General features: G+C 40.7%; 1 protein-coding gene across 4 annotated transcripts in view; it reads right to left on the bottom strand.

Moving 5' to 3' along the window:
* Window positions 1–23,955, bottom strand: part of CDON (cell adhesion associated, oncogene regulated) — a 157,481-nt gene that overhangs the window by 65,279 nt on the left and 68,247 nt on the right. Inside the window, exon 1 of one of the 4 annotated variants that reach the window (XM_061593446.1) lies at window positions 13,173–13,546. The exons of 1 other annotated variant lie outside the window; for it this stretch is intronic. The gene's annotated coding sequence lies outside the window, so the exon portion shown is untranslated. Of the gene's footprint in view, window positions 1–9,055; window positions 9,127–13,133; window positions 13,547–23,955 lie in introns of those variants that run through there. 2 more of the 4 variants (XM_061593448.1, XM_061593450.1) reach the window with 2 other exon arrangements.

The raw sequence follows: 23,955 nt of genomic DNA on the forward strand, positions 1-23,955 counted from the left end.
CTCACAAATATAATCATAAAGAACATATGTTTAAGCATTACTTCATGCATGAGTGTTGCCAGAGAGAAAAGTTAGATTTAAAGAAAGTGACTTGCCTAAAATCATACAGTGAGCTTCACAGCTATGCAGGGATTTGAACATGGCCCCGCAACATTTATATATTTAATATATGTCCCATTTTTCTACCCAACAGAAACTTAAGGCAACAAACCAGTAACATTTTATTTAAAATAATTCAGTGGTAATCAGAAAAAATACTTGCTGCTATCCAAATATTCCACACTGACCAGATGGGGAAATTGCATCACTCACATGATTCCATCCTCAGGGCTGGTGAACCTCACTTAGGACTGCTAAAAGGTCTGCAGTTCCTAACTTTTCCCTACAACAACAGCGGGCTATGCAGCCTAGGGATGATGATAGTTAAGATTTCCAACAACCCTTCAAAGGATTCAATCACAGGATTCCTTTGAAATAACCTGTTCTTAACATTTCCTTGCTACCCTCATAGGAAAGATGCTTTAATTGTTTAATGTGAGACAAGTGCACCTATATTGATTTGTTAAATGTGGAGATTTGTATAATCTAGCAATAATGTTTTGCCTTGTTTAGGCTCAATCCTAAACTGATAAGGACCTGTTCTAATTTCACTGCCCTGAATGTGGGAATGAATCAGTCCACACTATTTATGTATATTATTGCACAAACATATCGTCTACCCTATCCAAAATTTCAACATCTTGTAAAAAAATGTGCTGTTTTCTTATGCCTTGCTATTTTGATTAGCTGTCTGTTCTTATAAGTGTTCCAACAGTGGTCACATATTGCTTTGAAGATTATAGTGGTGGTGTTATGTTACATTCATTTTTAACCTTGTTTGCTTTTATTAGTATGCATTTGCCACTTTGAAGCTTCTTGGGTGGAAAAGTGGCCTACATTTTTTTTTAATAAGAGTCTACTTTAAATTGGCCCAAATACTTGAGATAAAGGCTATACCAAGCACTCACTGGCTTTTTATCGCCTTGGATCACAGATCTGCAATAAGAGCAAAATTTTCTAGATTCTACAAGTCACAACACTTTCCTGGAAAATGGTTTAATTTAAAGCAACAGGTAAAGTGTTCCACTGATTTACTAGATTAGGATGCTTTTGCTTTTCAAGTCAAGTTTCTGCATGAACTGGTAAGAACAAAAATATGCCAACTTGCCACAAAGTCCATGACAGAATTTCTCTTGGTTTGAGGAACCAATATTCTGCTGAAATTCTCCAAGCTTTTGAACAATTAATGTTCACTGTTGCTCATCAACATTTATCAACTAGTGAAAGTCTAATGATTTTATTATAAGTAAGCATTCTTAGATGGACCACAAAAGGATTTTGATGAAAAGATGTTCCACCAAAAGCCATTTAAAAGACCTCTCTCGAATTTTTCCAGGGAGTTTTCAACTAGCACAAATTCTTTTCTCTGTGAGATGTCACTGTGCAACATAATACAGAGGTGGCCTATTTCTGCAAGCAGATAGTGTTGTATCAAACACATGCAAATTTATCCACTTCTGTAACAGAAAACCACTATGAAAATTCTGTGTCTTGCAACACATTTAGCACAGGAATGGAATGTTACACATACTCCAACTCAGAAAGAAAAGAGGGCAGCACTAAATACAAAGGAGCAGAAAGAGGCAAGCCTCAAAATAGTACTGGGTAATGTAAAGAACTCAAATAAAATAGTAAGTTGTCCAGCATGTTTCAATGGCAACCTTCCTCAGCGGCATAAGAATTCACTCTAAGCTAAATTCTTATGTCCCTGGATGAAGGTTTCCACAAAAGAGCTTTGGACAATTTATTATTTTATTAGAGTTCCTTACATTTTCAGTACTATTTTGAGGCTTGCCTTTTGAAATTATGACTATTGAAATCAGTGAATACATACTTTCACTTACTTCTTTGTTCCTGACTTTTGAACATTTGTTATATTTTCATTCTTCGTAACCGTGAAGGTTTGGAAAATTGGGCAACTCAGCAATGTAAGAATCCATGGATCAAATAAGATACTGCAAAAATTGTATGCATTCTCCTGACATGTTGCCAACATGGTTGCATATATGCCAACATTATTATAAGAAATGCTAATTAATATTGTGATGCCTAGAGAGAAAGTTATACATGCTTGGAAGGCTGTATAGAGGCCACCACCAATTTATCTAAGCAACACTTCAATTATGGCTCCTTGGTAAGTCTTACATTTTGCCTTGAGGTGTATAAATTTTCATTCCTGAACTCATGCCATAGGTCAATTAAATTATACATCTGCAAGCTATACACAGAATAAGGCAGGGCAGGAATTTCAGCTGTTTTAATTAGTCAATTGTTATAATGAGCTCATACAAAAAACAGCTTTGTTCTAAAACTTGGCATGCATATGGCTTTGACTATGTAATGCATACTAGGCCAGTTCTAACACATCTGGTTCTTAAATATGGCCACTGACAGTCCAATGGAATCTGTGAATGCAGTACAGATGCAGCCTAGAGAAACAGGATCATCCACCCTCTAACCTCCTGCGGATACCATCTTATCAGGAGGTCCATTCCGCACAATACAGAAAATGGACCTTTAGTGTAGTGGCACCTATTATTTGGAATTCTCTCCCCTTAAATATTAGATAGGCACCATCTCTGTTGTCTTTTCGGCACCTACTGATGACGTTCCTCTTTCAACAAGCCTTTTAATTAGAGACTGCATCTGTATTAGAATTGTTTTAAATATGTTTTAAAATACTTTTCTTTCCTTTTTTAGAAAAAACTTGTTTTTAAAGCTTTTATAAAAAAGTTTTTAAAGATGTTTTGTTTTAATATATTTTCAAGTCTGTTTTTATGATGTTTTAAAGTGTTTTTAGTGCTTTTGTTTGCTGCCCTGGGTTCCTACTTGGAGGAAGGGCAGGATAGAAATCTAATAAATAAAAAATAAATAAATAACCTAGAAACGTTCTCTGTATTTTATTTCACATCAAATCCAACAGATTCTGACAACAGTATGTCACCAGCAGTGAGTAAGAACAAACAAGGTATGCCAAGCCAGAAGTACCTATATAATCCAGGCAATGTAATACATCTCAAGCAAGCAAATCAACCTCTGCAGTATAGAAGATGCCCAACACAAACACTTCAGGTTTGCTAGACATATTAAGGCCAGAATCTCAAGTTGATATATTTTCACTCAGAAAATCCTTTAAGCTTCACAGTGCCTTGCCACGTCCACTTTGGTAAGCAATCACAGTTGGATACTTTGTGTTCAAAAAGAAGTGTGCACAACAAAACATAGGATGAAATCCAAATATAATCTCTCTATATTAAAGAGAAAAGATGACACCCAACATAGAGGCCTGAAGACCCATTAATACGTTTGAAAAGACACTTGAAAAATGACCCAAATGATCATTCAGACTTAATGAAGGAAGGCCCAGAGCGTAGAGATCTGGAATCATATTCCACCATAATGCCCCTACTCTAAGGTCTCAGCACTGTTCTTTTGGACAATTCCATAACTCAAATGACATGCTAAAGAATGATAGTGTTTTGCTGTTAAGTCTCCATCAGTCATTAAGTACTTGTGCAGATATATCTGAACTCTTCTCTGAAAGATCTAATAACTTAATTTGCAACTGCGCTTCTACTGACATTGTCAAGCAACTATAGCAACTCTATAAAATACAAACCAAAGGTATAGGAAGTCAATTTACCAAGATTTACTTTCTGTTGTAACTTGTAGGGATCTATACTATTTGTGATCCCTAAAGGAACATATATCTATTAAACCCACACCTGCAGCTAGAATTTACAGCCACCTAGTCATCTACTACTGCCTTACATCATAGATAATTAGAATTCAGTGAATTCATGGCCACAGGGAAAATACAATCCCAACGAATGAACATGTCAGCTCTACACTGCCTCAGCAGTGTCAGGGGGGGCTGGAAATTCCTGAGTCTTTGGCAGGGAAGGAAAGTCCTTAGCCAGCAGTCGGGTTGTAAATCTGCCAGGCCTATCCGAAGCGTACTTGCCGAGTCAGAAGTCCAGAAGCGAGGTCAGTGGAGGTCCGGGATCAATTGCCAAGGAGGTCAGTCAAAGAGATGCTGCAGGGAAACTAGGTCTACACAAAGCCACGCCTGACGTTGCAGTCAGCAACAAGCTGCAGCCAAGGTGTGCCTTATAAAGAGCAGGATGGACAGCAGGTGTGAGCCCTCAGCGTTTGGGCCTTAAGGAGACAGGCCTGCCTCTCTTCTGCCTGACCTTCTGCTGTCTACGTTCTGCAGGTGAGGGGGGAGTATCCTGTTCACTGTCTGTGTCTAGCTGCAGGGCCTCTGCTGTCCCTGGGGTGCTCTGCAGCTGAGGGGCAGAAGGAGCTGGATTCTCAGGAGGCTCCTCCGTGTCTCCTGCTGCTCCTGGGTCTGCTGCTGTTACTCCCGAGTCGTCCTCATCTGAGGAGTCCTCTGACGGGGCCATGACAGAACACAAAGCAAACCTGAGCTCACAGAATTTCAACAAGCATGTAGCTGAGGTGAATTAAATCTGACTCATCGTGGAGTTAGAAAGGAGCAACTGTTAAGTTTTGACTTCTCATTTGATTTATTCTATACTTCACTGAAGTGCTCATACTCAGTCTTCCTTGCATTTTTTTGCCATATATACTAGATACAAATGTACTGTTGGACCACACTTTCATCTCTTGGAATTCTTTCTGGTTTCAGCCAACCAAAAAACAACACAATCTTCCAGGTAAATCGACGTTTAATATTCCAAAATGCATCCCAACCATTTCTATTAAATCACAGAATAGCAGATTTACAATAACTATTTACTATCCCTTCAACAATTCAACACTAAGGTCTTATTGGAAAGGTTTCTTGGATTGAAAGCTGCAGATATTTTACACACAACATTTATGTGGTATCAACATAGTTTGTACATATGTGTGATATAACGCCAAAAAAATCCACTTAGTGGTAGACAAGTCCTGTTTCAATCACCAAGTGCTTAACAGCCTTTGTGATCAATGAAATGGGCTTTCAAGAATTAGATTAAAATATTTGTGATTATTTACTTTTTATTAATCTTCTTCAATATGCTGGCCTCAGGTTTTTAAGCAACAATTATGGTTGTTTTATTTAGAACATAGTCCAAAAGCAAAATCTTGTGGCATCTTTAAACTAACAAATTTATAATGGCATATGTTTTCAAGGACCAAGGTCCAGTTCATCAGATGCATGGAAAGTTATCCTGAGTGAGTTAGTGAGTGAGGTCAGAGGGAAATGCAACAGACAGGGAAAAATGTTTAAAGCTTAAATATATGTAAAACAATTACAGTGAGCAACACTGCTTTGTGAACAGTAACATACACATCCTAGCATTGCTAAGTTAATTAACACGTCTTTGTTCAAGAATGGTCAATTTAAGGTCAGTAACGGTACTCTGATGATAAAATGTTCTCCTACTGAATATTACCCAGACATCCGATTTGTTTCTTCCTCCTTCTTTTTGCATGGAGACTGGTTTGTTTGTCTTACATAGAATGCAGAAGGACAATACTGCCAGATGATAGCATATATCACATTGGAAGATGAGTAGGTGAATAAACCCTTGATGTTGTTGCTGATATTATCAGGCCATGTAATGCTGTTGTCTGAGTAGACAGAGGTAGAGCTGGCATCTGGGATTGCTGCAACATCTGTTCCCTGTAGCTGTGCTTCTCTTATGTGGTCTGTTGCTGCTGGCAAGCAGCTTCAACTTAGGGGGCTCTGCCAGCCAGGACGTGTCTACTACCAAAGGTCTGTGAGAGCAAAATATTGTCAATGATAAGTTGGAGCAGTTGGAGCTCAGAGCTGTAAGTGACAAAAGTAGCATTCTGGCTCTTTTCGAGGTCTGTCCTGTATTAAGAGGCCTACTTCCAAAGTTTTGTCTAGTACATTCCAGAATACTATGCTGGAACATGCTCACAGTTTCTAATCAGCAGACTGAAAGAAAATCTCTCCTCACTCTTCCTGATGCATTATCTCTTCCGTATCTGCTAACTTATGCCACCACACTCCCATGTGCATGCATATCTGAGCCCATGGTGGGCAACCTAGGCAGTGGGCCTACCGTCCCTATCCTTCATAGCATATATTCAGATAGAAAAACAGGGGATGACAATCACTGCTTCTCTTCTCCAGACTTGTTCCTTTGCACTCTGCTAACTTGCAAAACCAACCTCCAAAGTTTGCTACCTTCTCACTTTTAAAGTCACATATGTTCCCTGCCTTGATCGCTTGAGAGAGGTCCAAGCCTCACTGTACTGTGGGCTGGCAACCCAGGTTCTTTCTCTGCTAGGATCACAACCCCACTGCCAAAGCAGTAAGGTAAGAAACCCTCGCTGTGCCATGTATCTCTGACTTATTTGCATCCTCAATGCCCATCAGGCTACACAACTCTGATGTTGAAGCAAATCAGCATTCCTCACACTCACTATATATTTTACATCAATCCCCTGCTTTCTATCACTTGTCACCTACCTTTCATTAGATACAAACATACAAAGAGCCCTGCTGGATCTGGCCAAAGGCTCATTTAATTAGCATCCTGTTCTCACAGTGGCCAAAAATTTCTGAAACTTTTAGGACCAGCCATTCCCAACCTGGAACCCCCCAGATATTTTGGACTAAACTCCCATCAGTCCTAGCCAGCAAGCTCAATGACCAGATATTACTGGGAGTTGTCCAAAAAATCTGGAGAGCACTAAGTAAGGGAAGGCTAGTCAAGACAGCTGTGGCCACTCAGCTTGTGTAAAACCCCAGAGATGGAGAAACAAAAAGATTCTCAGTACAAATGCAGACAAAGGTGCCTACTATTTACTGATAGGTTTTGCTGAAATTCTACTGAATATCTTGAGCATACTGAACCATCAGAAACTGGCATCATAAAGCAATGTTATATCAATTATTACAACAAACAAATATCAGAATACTCATTCAAGCTGTAGCCATCCACCTCATGACACGTTTCTAAGGCAGACATCAGTACATAAAATGCGCCAAGCAACATCAGGATAATTTACTCTAAAATAAAATAACAGAATTGGCTGTAATGCTAAGATAGCATTACATTTTCAAAACTGTGCCTTTTCTTTAAGTTACTATCCAAACTTGTTGTAAGAGTGTTCAAAATATAGTTTTACTACACTAGCGAAAACATCTAATAACTTCTGATAAGTACATGGACTGAGCGCCAGCACTGTTCTCATAAGCTTTATTCTTCTAATGGACAGAATACATTGCAAATATTTCAGTTCTTTGATAGCTACTGCATGTGTGTGCAATCCACACTTTGATGAACCCATTCTAAAAGAGAAAACCAAAATGGAGAAGCACCTTAAATCTAAGTTGTAAAAGACAGCAGTACTAATATAGCTCCCCAATTACTGTTTTCGTTCTAAAGTTGCAGGTGGTATACTATCAAAATGAAAAATGGCCACTATTCTAAAGTTTCATGAACTTTACTATTCACAAATTGCTCTGCCTTTGGAGCTGACCAGCAGAGGGAGTCCATCTCAGCCAACGCTCTGCAGAGCTGAACACAATTTTGTAAACATCACAAATTAGATATTCATACAAAGTAAACTAATCTCTATTAACCAGAAATACAGAAGATAAATGCTTGCAGAACATGAGCAGAAGATGCAAGCTTCTCAGAGCAAGAATTTTGTCAGATAAAATCTTATTCAGCTGTTGCTGAAATGTAGACTTTCAGCGTCAACATTTGGATACAATACATCAAGTTTAGGAAAAGCAGATAATATAGGTTTGACTATAACTATAGCAAGAAGTGTTCAAATGTTTTGACTACAGTAGAGATTCAGCTCTAATCCTAAAATACAGTATTAGTTCTAGTGCCAATCAATATAATACAATTTTAAAGATTTCCCAGTCTTTCATGCTTTTCCTAAGCTCATTTATTAAATTATTTATTACATTTGTTCACCCACCTAATGCTTAATTATGTTTAAATTAAAACAGCAAACTCATGATATTCCAATCCTGCTTCAGAAGTATATTTTATACAACAGATTGAATTAAATCTAGGGAACCCCTTGCATTTTTCTTCCCCCTTCATATGAACAATTTTAAAATATCAAAATGATAAACTAAAAAAGCTACTAGAAATGTTTGTCAGTGCAAGCACTAAAATTGGATTCCAAATTCAAAGTACCAGAAACAATCTTATCCAAAACTATTGCAGTAAATCAAATTATAATTTGCACATTTAACATACATACACAAACATTAGCAGCAATTCTAAACTCTGAAAAGCAACCGTACAAGACATTTGTTCCAGAAAAAGCTTAACGTCCTAAATCTTTTTAAGTAACAAGGAATGTTAAAATATTGGACCAGGTAGAGAGGTGCACATGCATGTGTAGGAGTATGATCGTCATTTTAAAAAATAAGCCACAAGGCTACCTGCAATCAAGGTGCAACATTTCTTTACTTGCCTCTGCAGCAATTACTAAATATCTTGGTTTTTAAGAATGAACATGACTGAATAAAATATTTAGTCAGGAATCCCATGTACAATCATGTTAATGGAACCAATGGACCATGTCAGAAATAAACCATTCAATTCAAAAATATGATAGTCACCAAATTTTCAAACATGCATAGTGTAATCTATTATCCTTGCATACAAATCATATACTATTTGCATATGTTATAAAAAAAATAAAGATAATGAACACAAACTTGGAAATATTGGGAAAACTTTAATTACCTATATTTTTCTTGTAAGAAAGATTATAAATAGGAGATAATTATTAATTACCAAGAATCTGGTACACATTCAGACATTTTTTTAAAAGCGGTGTATTGAAGTTAGCATTGCAGAGACTTCTCTCAGCGAAAAAATGTGTTTTTAACAACTAGCTGGAACATCACATAAAATTATTAAAAATCAAATTTATTTTAGTTGGCAAATAAAAAGTACACACCATTACCCACTATAATTCCATTTGATTAAAAACTCACCCACTGCACAAATATAAGCACTTGTACTAAGAATGCTTTATCACCAGTTTGCCTCTTCAGACTGAGAAATAAGTGATGCTTTCAATAATAAGAATAGATGAACTAATCTGAGTGCCTCAAGTACAGTAGGGTTCTCCTTTAAATGTCAGTGTCTGACTATTAAGTATTCTTTGGGGTTGGGCTTTTCTCTTACCAGATAAGCTGTTAAGTCATGCCTTGATTTTAGATCCGCCAACATACAGATTCTTCTAGTGCAGCCTCCCCCACTCATCATCAAGAGTGATATACTTCTTGTTCTATTCCCCCCACCCCCCACCCTTACTACAAAAAAAGGCACTGCAGGGCAGAAATTCCTCAGGTGCTTGCTAATGGAATTCCCAGGGTCTATGAGCCGCTTCGGGGATCAAGAGATCTCATAGCCCCTGCTGGGGTAAGAAGCAACGAGTCTGTTCCATTTAATCAAATACAGAATGAATTTTCAACCCTATTCACTAGGTTGTCTCCAGGGCTCCAAAAAAGCACCAGGGAGCAAGAATCACACTAATGTGGCTCTTTCAGGCAGATATAATTAGTTTGATTTTAAAGAGCCACATTACTATCACCTCAGTACTATTACCCAGATTGTGGGTGACAGTGATACTGTATGTTTCAAAGCTGAAAAACAGAACTAAAGAAATAAAAAAGGAGAAACACAAAATGGTATATATTTTACATAGGAATGTTAACTGCTATTCTATACTGCATGGTTTCATTAACAGCAAGACATTTAGTCATGCTTAACCCCTTGAGCTTGAAAACAAACTAGCAGCAATGACATTTTTCTTCAGATTGTTAACTGAAATCCCTTTGTCCATGATACGCTGATGCTGCTCAGCACCATTAAATACAACATTTTGAATCCTTGTAGTTATTAAATTCCTGAGATATAAGAAATGTCAAATGGCCCTGAATGGTAACTTTAATGGCTAAAATGCAAGGGATGTTCCACAATTAGATAATGTATTTAAAATTATATTGTCCTCAATCCTGATTAAAATGCAGACAGACTACAGCTATTTACCACTTGTGAAAGTTGTCAGATATGTCATAATAAACTAGATTTAATCCCCAATATGTTCATGCTAAAACTAAGGGACACCCCCCCAAAAAAAAGGTCTGAATGTTTTTTAACCATGGAGAAATGTCATATTACAAGCTTCCTTAACAGGAATTCAATACCAAGTCCTCTCCCACTTTTACAGTAAAAGCGGTACAATGGCTTTTGCTCTCATTCCACACTGTCTTGTTGACCTGGACAAAGAAGGCTGTCTAAACAGTCAATTTAATTCACTTCAAAGTCAAACCACCTGCAAGACTGGGCAAGGATGATGCAAACCTACAACCTAAAGCCACATGATCCAATTCTTGAGACTGTGCTTCTGGGGAAAAGAAATTGATCCTGTACCATTGTTTTTATAGGAAAAAGCACATTTGAATATTAACTTTTAAATCAGCCAAACCTCTGTTAATGTAATACAGGATTTAAATCACAACTGCTCTCCTTGTGACACAAAACACCACACACATAATAAGGAAAAATGAGGATGCAATCATAAACACTTTGCATGGACATCAATAGAAATAGCCTCCATGTACAGCAGATTGAGGCATCAATCTCCTGCATTTTTTGTTAATTAAGATGCTGAAAGAACTTAACGCTATGAATTCTCTTATGTAAACCCACAAGTCACAGTGAATTATACTGCTGATTTAATAAGCAAACTATTCCTCTGAAATTAGGTACAGAGAAACAAACTTCTTACTGTATTTCATAATATCTTTGTTGCACACAACTCATTTGGACACTATGCAATTTTAACATATGCTTAACAGAAAGTGGCAACGCAGGCTGCTCCTGGTAAGAATGCTTTCTAGTTGAGCAGCAGTTAACAACAGTTAATTTAAAGTTTCCAGACAAAATGTGATGTTTCATCTCAGCCCAAATGAAAAGAACTCCCAACATGTTGCTGCTATAAATACTCTTTAAGAAAAACAAGATGCAGCTTACAATTTCATGTTCAAAAAGAGTTGTGCCAGAAGTTAAACAGTTTGAAGTTGACAACCAAGCCTCTCAATCACATTTCCAGTGCCAGGAATTGCTTTTGGTTCTATCAAAAACAAGTTTTTGATCAAGTCATGGCTGTTGCTTAGGATCCAATCATCCGCTCCTCTGGGATTTTGTTATGGATATACAGCATCAATTCACCAAAAAGGACAGAATGCTTTCCAAATCACACAAGCAATTTCACATGTATTCTTCATTCCACATGCGCACACACTAGAGCTTCTGAAGCTGCATTACAAATGACAAACACAATCAGCTAAGGTTATCCCTGTCCTTAAGAAGTAGTCTTCACTCACTACTTCCTAGGTGCTGCACAAGGATCCAAGAACTGCAAAGTGAGGTAACTAGAAGCAGGCAGAGTTGTTAAAGTCAATTTTGACATTAAAGAAAAACCAGGTCATGAAGACAGAAGACATAAAAAGATGCCTTATACTGGACTAACTTTAATGAAATAAGGGTGTATGAGACTATATGCAGACAAATTGACACATTTCAGCCTTTGTCAGAAACACAAAGGCTAGAAAGGGGTTAAGCAACGGTAGCACAGAGTCAGCTCTCCCCTCCCCAATTCTTGCATATTTATAAATGGAACCAGGGGGCAATAGCTATTCCAGAACCCCAATGTGATTTTGCATATGCACTCAGCAGTATTTATAAGTAAAGGTGACTAAAATGTATCCACCACTTTCTATATAGGGAGAAAGCCTAAATACTATCGACAACCAACAGGATGTCTCTTTCCCCCCCCAAGTACCAACCTTAGAGGGTGGATACCTTGATATTACAAAAAAAAAAAGGAATAAAGCCATAATTCTTTCTTTTCAGTCTTAGGATTTAAAAGGTACTTCTACCCAATTACCTTACCCTATTCACATGCATGTGCAGAGGGCAAACTATTTCAGATAACTTTATTTGCTCAAATTCTAGAGGAGTAGCCATACTAGCTTGTTACTGTGAACATATACACACAGACAATAGTATTGTGGCACTTTAAGAGTCTTTATTATATTATTAGCATTTATTAATAACTTTTTTCACAACAAGTGACCCAAAGCAACTTACAAAGTGAAACAAACACTTTCTAGAAACCTAAAAAGCACATCTATAACACATATAAAAGACTTGCAGAATTACTGTGGCAGAAGGTTGCACAGACTACAGAAACCCATTTTCATGAGATGCGTACTGAACTGTGATCCAACTTAAATGAAACTAGATCATGCTTCAGTCTAAAAACAGCAAAAAGGCACACCTTAAAGATGAACAGATTTACTGTGGGGTAAACGCTTTCCTGAACCTGACACCAGGACAAATCTGTCTACAAAGTGCCATAAGGTACTGCTGTTGGGGTCTCCCCCCCTCCCCTGGAAAGACTTAACTTCTGCACTTGGAAACTGCTACAAGCCTTAACGAACTGGGCTGTAGGTAGCCCACGTAAGCTTGTGCCACAATAAATCTCTGAACCTTTAAGGTGCCACATATGTGCGTGCGTGTTTATTTGCTGTAGCCACTTTTTACGGGGAGGAGGAAACAATCTTCACCAGGCCGGGCTGCAGCTAAAGCAATTCATTCGGTTATTAACAAACGACCACCTTCCCGGTTCATTATTATATAAACGCGATGACCCATGGTTATGAAGCCATAAAAGCTGAGCCCATACAAACATTTAAACTCAACATTTCGTGGAACAGTACTTCCTCCTCTTCCCTGAGATCCCTCAGCAGCAGCAACCCCTTCTCAGCCTTTTGATACCCTCCAAGCCGTACTCTTCGCCCTCGAGAGGTGACCTGGAACGCCAAGCACACACATGCACACATGCCTGCCTGCCCAGGGTTGGCCACTTCCAGGCAATCGGCCCAACGCCGCCTTCCCCCCCTTCTCCCCCCCCACTCCTTCCCCGCCACTACTTTTGCGGCTTCTTTCCCTCTCTCACAACTCATCTCCCTTCCCAGACACACTTTTTAACACACCCACCAGAGCCAACGCACACGGCTCCTCGCCTTCCCTTCTCACCTCTCAGCAGCGGCGCTGCTTGCGCCCATAGAGCTCGGTAGCCGCTCCCCAGTACATTCCAGAGAGAACAGGCGAGGCGGACGGGACCCTCCATCCAACACTGAGCGATCGGCAAAGGCAGGCAGCCAGCCAGCCAGCCAGCCCCGTCCGGCGGCGCCACCGCCGCCAACGAGCAACACACACAACTCTCGCGCACTGACTAACTGACTGACCGAGGAGAGTGACTGAGGCGGCTAGGAGGGAGGGAAAGAGGAAACCCGCGCACGCGCACGGTTCTGCCTGAGGCTCACGAGGGGGTAAGCCCCACCCATCGCTCGCTCACGCGCGTACACTCTTCTCTTAAAGAAATGGAGAGGAGAAAAAAAAGGAAGCGCAGGCGCTTAGGCTCCGCCCTCTTTCATTCTCCTCCCCCGGCTTTTAGCAGCTTAAAATCTGAGCTCGCGCCTTAACTCCGTCCACTGCCTTCACTCAAACGAAACGGCAGTTTCCTTTCCTCCGCTTTCTAACCTCCTTATGCTTTGACTTGGGAGAGGAATGTACCAATAGGGTAAAATGGAAGGGGGATGGGGACGTAAATCTCAATTCTAAGCGAACTTTCTCCTCTGCTTTGCTAAGTGGAGAAGCGAGAGGGACTACCGCAAATGGTCGGCTCCAAAGGGAGGTGGTACTGTACGGCAGTTTGCGGAAGGAATGGGGAAAGCGTTCCCCCCCTTTAGTTCTGACGCGAGCATTGCCGCCCAGAAAAGGAGGGGGGTATCTATCAGTTTGACCTCAAGTTTCCTCAAGGTGATCCAGTAACATGTGAAGTGCATGTATCATTTCATGTGTACTTTATTTCAATATACATATTGTGAGGAACAGTGTAATCCGACACATGTTTATTCAGAAATAACTCCCACTGAGTGGGACTTAGAATAGTAGAGTTGGAAGGGTCCTATAAGGCCATCAAGTCCAACCCCCCTGCTCAATGCTGGAATCCAAATCAAAGCATTTCGGACAGATGGTTATCCAGCTGCCTCTTGAATGCCTCATCGGAGAACCCACTACCTCTAGGTAATTGGTTCCATTGTCGTATGGCTCTAACAGTTAGGAAGTTTTTCCTGGTGTTCAATCGAAATATGGCTTGTTCCCAGGTAAGTAGGTATGAGTTTGCAGCATTATTTATTTACAAGTCGTTGTATAGCATTTCAATAAAATGCTCTCACTATGAAAATCAAATCAAATCTGGGAGGCACTTTATAGCTTAAGCCGTTTTATAGTGCAGGGCATATGATAGCAATTCAAAGAGGCCAAAGTCCTATAGGGTAAAACACATGAGCGAAAAACATTTGAAGAGAAAGCAGGAGACCATCTAGGGAGACGATTGGACCCTTGGATGATAAGGGAGTCAAAGGTGTACTAAAGAACGATAAGGAGATTGCAGAGAAGCTAAATGAATTCTTTGCATCTGTCTTCACAGTGGAAGATATAGGGCAGATCCCTGAACCTGAACTAACATTTGCAGGAAGGGATTCTGAGGAACTGAGACAAATAGTGGTAACGAGAGAGGAAGTTCTAAGCTTAATGGACAATATAAAAACTGACAAATCACCGGGCCCGGATGGCATCCACCCGAGAGTTCTCAAAGAACTCAAATGTGAAATTGCTGATCTGCTAACTAAAATATGTAACTTGTTCCTTGGGTCCTCCTCCGTGCCTGAGGACTGGAAAGTGGCAAATGTAACGCCAATCTTCAAAAAGGGATCCAGAGGGGATCCCAGAAATTACAGGCCAGTTAGCTTAACTTCTGTCCCTGGAAAACTGGTAGAAAGTATTATTAAAGCTAGATTAACTAAGCACATAGAAGAACAAGCCTTGCTGAAGCAGAGCCAGCATGGCTTCTGCAAGGGAAAGTCCTGTCTCAGTAACCTATTAGAATTCTTTGATAGTGTCAACAAACATATAGACAGAGATAATCCAGTCCACACTATGTACTTTGACTTTCAAAAAGCTTTTGGTAAAATACCTCACCACGGACTCTTGACTCTGAGTAAGCATCTGTTAAGGTTCTGTAACTGGTTAAGGAACAGGAAACAGAGAGAAGGAATAAATGGGCAGTAAAATGGCAAATGCAATTCATTGTAAGCATAAAGTGATGCAAGTTGGGGCAAAAAAAATCCTAATTTCACATGTATGTTAATAGGGTCTAAACTGGCAGTGACTGACCAGGAATGAGACTCTGTGGTTGTAGTGGATAACTTGACATAGTGTGTGGTAGCTGTGAAAAATCTGAATTCCATTTTAGGGATCATGAAGAAAGGGACTGAATATAAAATCTGCCACAATCATAATGCCATTATACAAATATAAATTGTGACCACATTTGGAATGCTGTGTACAGTTCTGGCCAGTTCATTTCAAAAAGGATATTGTGGAGCTGGAAAATGATCAGAAAAGGGCAACAAAAATGTTCAAGGGACTAGAGCAAGTGTCCGGTGAGAAAAAAGGTTACCATTTTTAGGGCTTTTTGGTTTAGAGAAAGGGTAAGTAATGATAGTGGTGTGTAAGTTTATGTATGGTAGGGAGAAAGTAGACAGGGAGGATTTTTTCTCCGTCTCTCAAAATACTAGAACTCAGGGACATTCAATTAAGCTGAACATTGGAAGATTCAGAAGACGAAAGCATGTATCCATCCAGTGCATTAAAACGATGGAATTCACTGCCACTGCAATAGTCACCAGCTCGGATGGCTTTCAATGAGGACTAGACAAATTCATTGAGGATAATACTATCAATGGCTACTAATCGTGATGGCTATATCTCCCTCCATTGCCAGAGGCAGTAGGCTACTGAACACCAGTTACTGGGAATCATATGTGGGAAGAATGCTGTTGCTCTCGGGTCCAGCTCCCAGACTTCCCACAGACGTCTGGTTGGCCACAGTGAGAACAGGATGCTGGACTAGATTGGCATGTTGCCTGATCCAGCAGGGCTCTTCATGTGTTCTGATAGTTAGGGGGATAGTTTAATGCTTGCTGTGTGTTATAGTGTTTTTTGTCTGATATGTTTTAAATGTCTTCACTGTTACATTTTCCTGTAAGCTGTTTTGAAAATTAAAAAGGGCAGAAATCTATGAATTAGTTTATTAATTAATTAGGCAGGCAAGCCATTTGTGATTGGCTTGCTAAGAACTTTTCCTGTTAGCTCCGCCCCATGGACATGGGCTCCACTCTTCATTTCTCACCCTAACTCTCTGCACCCTGCCCAGCAAGCTCATGTCCCTCATCTAGATGGGAGATTGCCTGGGAATCATGTGGTTTTGAGTGACATCGTGGAGGAAAGGAGGGATATAAAATAGTGAATAAACAAACAAAAAAAACAAAACAAGTTAAGAGCAAGTTTTTGCTCAGGCTCCCTGATGGCATGTAGGTGCTACCAGGCAAACTAGTAAATTAACTGAAAGTCATCTGCAAGGCTGAGTTAATATATTTACCATTGGCAGCATGGCATGCTATATCAGAGGTTCAATTTTATGCCTGACATCCGCCGAGGCCACAGTAATGACATGCATAACGCATTCTGAAATTAAAAATGGCCCTGTGTCATAAACAAAGCTACTCATTTGCTAACTAGAGCTCATCTCCTTGGGGAATAAAAAAACCTTGAAAGGAGTGCCATGAGGGTTGATTCTTTGCACTGCCACAAAGCAAGCATAATTCTAATTCCATAAATAAAATTCTACACTTTCCATAGCCACCTACTGATCTGAAACAGAGCTTGATTTTAGTAAAGTTGTATCTTGTAGCTATCTGTTTTTACCATCAAATGTCCAGCTAAGGGCCAAACCATATGGTTCATGTGTATCATGAAACTGCATCTCCCTTGTGACTTTTATTAATTATAGACACACAGAGGGGGAGAATTTTTTCTGTTCCCCAGCACCGTTGGAACTAAATCCCATCCATCAAGCCCCTGAATAGCTAGAATACTGACTAAAGAAACTTCCTATTGGTGCCAATAGGAAGTGTTTTTTCCCGTCCTGCACTGGAGGAGGGGGCAATGATAGTTCCCAAAGCACTGGGGGGGAAAGAGATAAGCCTCCCCTCCCCACATACAACGTTCCTGGTAAGGACTGCCTTCCCCACGCATTTGTCATTAGTAACATAAAAAGGGAGAAGGTAGCTGCACGGTGTGCATTAAGCATAATGGATTGTATCCAGTGTTGGTCCTACTCAGAGTAGACCCATTGAAGTCAGTGGTCTTTAGTTACTCATGTCCATTGATTTCAGTGGCAAGTAGGACTAGCATTGGATATAACACAATGAGTAGTTTGGCTAAACAGCTTAACCTTATGCATGTAAACTTGTGCTAGAATCATGGGGTGGGGAGAGACAGTGAGATCCTGGCCCCTTTACCTTTTGTGACAACCTCCACAGCTTCTGTTTTAAAAGATTCATGGGGTGTGTGATTTGGAAAAAATGGGAGGAAGAGGTAAGCATAGATTTCATTAAGGCCTTCTTATAATTCCACCTATAATTTGAACTTTAACTAAGCCTGTTGAAATTAGTGGCCCTGGGTGTGTCTAACTGTATAGGAATGGGCCGCATGTACTCTGCATGGGTTATTATCATTAATAAAAAATATTAAGGGAGCACAGGAGAGGAGATGGCACTAAAACATGCTAAGACCAAGCTATTTGTAAGTAGGTTTAGACATTTATTTACTTATGTGCCCTGGCTGGAAGTGAGCTACTTGCTCCTCTCTCTCTCTGCCTCAGTATGAGTATGAATTAACTGTCTTTGACACTGGGGCTGCTTTCACACTGCACTGTATTACATTATTCTGACAATTTCTTTACTGGTAATTTGCACATTGTATTTGACCTTGCACAAGCCATAAAAGCTAGTTCCAGAAATCTAGTGCAATGTAGTGGAAGTTTAGCCCTCATTCTTGTGGTAAATAACAACAGAAATAATCCATTTGCAACCCGGACGATTGCAGGAGATTTGTGTTGGCTGCAGCTGCTCCCATGATAGGCATCCCAGCATGCATTGCATTTACACCCTTTAGGTTCATGCCAGGTTTTTTTTACCTGACAAAAATTGTATCAGTATTCCAACATAGTCATGGGTAGCAGCATTCCCTTCCTCTTTTTCCCACCCCTGTGTCCAGTACTAACTTAAGCAATGAATTATGAGGAAACTACAGTGCACAGTATATAATAGGTGAGGGATGAAAACAAGGTGTTGTTTGTTGCAGCAGAGTGGAATACAATTGCTCGAAATGCCAGTATACTGGCCGAAAAAGCCATGGTTCACACAACAGGTCCTGCACTGTGAAAGGAATTTTAGAAATCAGGGCAGAAGTGCTACCATTTTAATCTGTTAAACGTGTGCAATAAGCCCCATGTCTGAATGTCGCCTGGGTCTTTGCTGTAGCTCTGTTGGCCAATTTTACAGTTTTGGTTTTATCTGGGGTAACTCGGATATAGATTGCAGAGCCAGCCCAAAACACTTTGCTGTATGAAACAAAGGGCAAGATGGCTGCCTACCCCCTTCCATGTTGACTGCACTGTCAGTTTTAGGTCAACAATGGCAATGGGATAGTGCCCTCCACTGCTACTGATGGGAGCAGGTTAATTAAGGGGTGGGTGGAGAACCTCCAAAGTGTGGGTCAATCTTGGCTTGCCAGCGGGTCCAATTTGGCTGACAAGGCAATTTCCCACAAATCATGTCCACTGGAGATGTCACAGCAGGAAGCCTGGGTTCAATTCTGCCATGGCTACCTTGAAATAAGCAGGTAACTAATGCAGTTCAAATAGGACAGGGGTTTTATGCTCATTCTGACCCATCTCAGATAATAATCTGGCAATAGCATTTTTGACCAATTGAAATTTCCATGCACTTTTCAAGAAGTGTATTACAGTAGTTCAGTCTTGCAGTTTATGGAGGATAAATGACTGTGACCAGGTCTCTGTGTAGTCCCAGGTTATGGAACGAAGGCACAAGAGGATACCACGTTGCTGAAGCTAAGCAGGGCTGGTTTGGTCAGTGCCTGGGTACATGACTGCCTGGGAACCACAAGGATGCCACTTTGGGTTCCATGATGGAAGAAAGACAGGATATAAATGTAAGAAAACAAATAAATTAAAGGAAAACGAAACCTCCCTGTTTGTAGGAAATTTGCGTGTCAGAGAGAAAGCTAGCTTTTCACTGCACCGCGTTTTTGATTCGGTGGAGCGTCCAAACATGATTTTTCTAGTTGCTCCGTGAAGTAGTGCATTCTAGGGAGAAATGAAATGCGCTATCTCTGAATGTGTAGTTCAGCTTTTCAGCCATCAACATGACCACAACAGAGGCTGAAATGAGATTGGTCATCATTGACATCTCACTGCATCACCATTTTCAAAAGCTAGAAAACTCTTGGGTCAGGCCAACCGCAGGAATATACCATGACCAGAAGAAGCAAGAGAAATACTTTTTCAGAACTTGGAGTGCAGAGTACAGTCTCCTGCTCTATTTGCCATTATGATTCCTTTCTTTGTCCATCCTATCCATCCACAAAGAAAGAAACAAATTGAAATATGGATTGCCAAAATTCAGTGTAGTCTCTTCCCTTTGTTTAAAAATGCACGGGTTCCTTTGTTCAAGAACGCATATGTTCCTATACATATTACAAGCCATATATATATATATTACAAGTGATGTTCTTTCTTTCAAATGGCTCTTAACTTTGAGTCGCATTTGAATAGCTCTTGCTTAACTAGCTAACAAAGGTCATCTTCATTCACACATGCAAAAAAACAGTCCTGAACATGCCTTATGTCTCCCACGCATGTATACATGCAGGGCAAAACCAATGGGGCTTGTTCCCTAGTAAGTTTATTTAATCTCATCCAACTGTCTGTCTCCTCCCATGTGTGGAGATATGGGGAAGAACAATCACATAATAGAATATTACTAAACTTCCAGTCCCGCAGTACATCATGGATAATTCAGCTAGCGGCAACTAGGGTGGTCACTTGTACAGTAGGGCCCCGCTTGTTGGCGGTCTGCTTTGCGGCGTTCCGCTAATATGGCAGCTTTCAATTAGAGTAAAACCCCACTCATACGACACTTGTTCCGCTTTTATGGCGTTTTTCGGGCATCGGGCACCATTCTATTGAATGAGTTCCGCTTTTTGGCGGATTTCACTTTTAGACGGGGGTCTGGAACGTAACCCGCTGTATGAGTGGGGCCCTACTGTATAGCACACACACAAAAAAAGAGGAAATGAATCGGCCCAAAAGAGGACATAGATTTGCACAGAATTTGCATATCTAATGTATATGTAACAATGCAAATTTAGAAATAATTGGTATAATTTAAATAGAAATGCATCTTATCATAGTGGAGACACCTATGATGAGATATCTGCTCAGTCTATTCTGCAGGTGCTAACTTGATGGGTAACTTCATGGCTCCTACTCTTTATTCTTAGGGTTCTTTCTCTTTAAGCTTGTCTTGGACTGCTTAAATAGAGGACTGATAACCCTTCAAATCGAGAGCTGTCCTCTGTAAAGCAGGACATATGACCACCCTAGTGGCAGCAATATGATTCATACAGCTGTGGGTAGCATCCACTTGAAGATTATGGGGTTTTAGACTAACAACAAAACAAAAATGATGGAAGTTTGTATTTTTCCTGTCTAAAAGAAGACAGATTGTGGGCTGCTACATGTTTAGCTGACTTTTAGGCATTCTAAAAATAAGCATTTTGCAAGGATTAACGTAGCTAGAAAAACAAGATTCTTCATTGCAAGCCTTACAGAGGTTAATAGTGAAGTGAAAACAAAAGGTTTAAATTAAGGAAAACATTTTCAAAACTCCAGCTCCCCCAAGTTTTAAAATAAATATAACGGAGTCTTGGGGAAGAAGGGATCTCAGGAAATGGCTGGCTGTCATCCAGGTAAGTGCTTATACACTGTAACACTATTAGCGAAAACATTTTCTTCAGCAATTAAAAGCACAGAGTTATGTCGCCACAAGGATTAATGACAAAATATATAACTAACAGTGCAATCCTAACCATGTCTACACAGAAGTAAGTCCTACTGAATTCAGTGGGACTTACACCCAGGTAAGCGGGGTTAGGACTGCAGCCTAAATTCTTACAAGAATTTAAAAGGCATAATCAAGTACATGGCAATTGCATCCAGAGCTGTTTCTTCTTGCAGTTTCAGTTAGCAAGGCAACTAGCAGCCATGGGGTTCCATCTCTTTCAACAACTTCATTAGTGTGGAGCTCCTTCTCACTCTATTGGCCAAGAAAATCATGAGCACCAGGCTTCAAGCAACTTCAAGAGAGGTAGCTGTGTTAGGCGGTTGCAGACCAAGACCAAAAAGTGTATTGTGACATAAGCTTTTGTTGACTAGATTCCACTTTAACAGATCCATGAAGAGCACCTTATGAAGTGGATCTGGCCCATGAAAGCTTATGACAGGGGTTGCCAACATGGTGCTCTCCAGATGTTGTTGAACTTCACCTCCCATCATCCCTGACCATTGGCCATGCTGTCTGGGGCTGATGGGAACTGAAGTTCAGAAAATATCTGGAGAGCTCCACATTGGCTTCCCCCGGCTTATAACATAATAATTTTGTTAGGGCCAGCTCCAGAGGGTGGCAAAGTCAAGCATTTGTCAGGGTCCAAAGACCAGAAGAGGACCAGTACCCTAATAGTACTACCAATTTCTGGCTAGGTCAGATTGCAGAGTTTAACAAGAGGGTAAGGCAAAAGCATCAGGCAGAGAGACAGCCCAGATAAGGTAGGTGAGGAGAGAGGAGCAGAAAGCAGAACTGGAGAAACAGTAAAAAGGCTTGCAGAGTCAAGGAACTATAGGTGGAGCAGGGGATTAGGGTCTGTGTGGTAGGTAGGGTTGCCAGGTTCAGGGCCTGAGACTGATCCTGTATCTTTAGGAAATGAGAAAGTCAGCCAAGTCCAGGTGTTCTTGCAACCCTGTAATGGGAAAAACCACAAGGTGAAATTCTCCCTTCCTCCTGCACAACGTTTAAAGATACAGAAGACCTCTTGGAGGCTGGGCCTGGCAACCAAGAGGTCTTCTGTATCTTTAAAAGGTGTGCAGGGGGAAGGGAGAATTCCACCTTATGGTTTTTCCCATTACAGTGTTGCAAGAACACCTGGACTTGGCTGACTTTCTCTTCTCCTAAAGATACAGGATCAGTCTCAGGCCATGAACCTGGCAACCCTAGTGGTAGGCTGGCCACTTGTCATGAGCCCTGAGTCTAGCAGGGATCTCTGCATAGAGTTGGATATGCAGTGGGACCAGATGGGGGGCAATGGATCAGGTTCAGGATTCAAAGCTGACTGCTGCAGATAGGGAGATCAGTGTACCTGAGGACATTTGCCAGGAGCCTCCAGAGGAACCTCATGAATCACCAGAACTTGTAAGGCCAGAGCCTAGAATCTCACAGGCACCTTCTCTTGAGCCTGAGGAACTAGATGCCTCCCACTGCACATCACTAATCCTATAGCACAGGGAGCACACCAAGAGGGAGGCTGTTATGCCCATCCTTCAGGCCAGAGTGTTGGCCCATTAATGCTCTGGAGTTCTCTATAAGGGAGTGGAGCCTGGAGGAGGTAGTCTGGAGACAGGTTTAAAAGGTCTCAGTCCGCTCCCAGCCTTTATTGAGCAAGCCTCTTACTTGGAGCTATACATGGTCTGGCAGCTTTCAACCATCTTTGCTTTGCTGCTTTCTCCATGAGGTCTGGCATCAGACCAGAACACTAAAGAATTAGTGCAATTTAAATAAAAATTCAATCCATCTCACCATAGTGGAGAAGACTGAACAGGTGACCTGTGTGCCTGCTCAGTTAGTTTCCAACAACAGGAAAAGCCGCAGAAGGTTGCAATGCACAAGATCAGTCCACAACAATGACAAACATGCAAACTATAGGGGAGTCCAGTGCCAAGTTCGCATTTAGCAAAATTCTCCATCCCTAGTCAGGACATGTGGCCACCCTAGTGTGTGCTGTACTTAGAGATGCTTTGCTATGCAAACAGGCTGGGTGTATACACATGCAGGCTGCTTAGAAGATCTTGAAATATTAAATGATTTATACATGCTTTTAAATAAATAAATAAAAAGATACAGCCAAATGACGAACAAAAACAAACTCACCTTAAATCAAAACCTGGCATATTGTTATGCTGGTTTTCTATTTGCAGGGAGTTAATCAACAGGAGCATTCCAGCATGTGATCTCTCCTGCCACCACCCTCCCATCCCATCCTGCACTTTGAAGTGTTGTACTCCATTCTATTGCCATTGATTCTGCTGCACCTGTAAATCAGGCCAGGGTCTATTGACAGGAAGAGGAGGTTATTATATATGCAAAGAGAAGAGTACAAGGGCAAGTCACAACAGGGAGGGCCACAGCAAATTATAAAGCCCATAAAGCTGCTAGGGCTCAGCAAACCCTGTTGTTTTCAAGGCTGTGCAGTGGTTCAAGAGGCAGCCCTGCGTCCCCATCTCTTGGAAGATCTGTGGTTTAAATCCACACATGGCTGATGTGCTTCCTGTATCCCAGCACCCAGAAAAATAATGGGTGCCTGAGCAAGCTATCTGAGAAACAGTGAAGAAACAAACTCTTGTATGCAGCCAGGAGTTTAGATATCCAATACATAAGATAGATTCCAAATAAAATTGTCAAAGTGGCTCTTCTTACGTTTTATCCCACTCTTCTTCCTGGAGCTCAGGATAGTACCCCCCCATTTTACACCCACCACAACCCCATGAAGTATCTTA

The sequence above is a fragment of the Rhineura floridana genome, chromosome 12 (assembly GCF_030035675.1).
Source record: "Rhineura floridana isolate rRhiFlo1 chromosome 12, rRhiFlo1.hap2, whole genome shotgun sequence".
Taxonomy (NCBI): domain Eukaryota; kingdom Metazoa; phylum Chordata; class Lepidosauria; order Squamata; family Rhineuridae; genus Rhineura; species Rhineura floridana.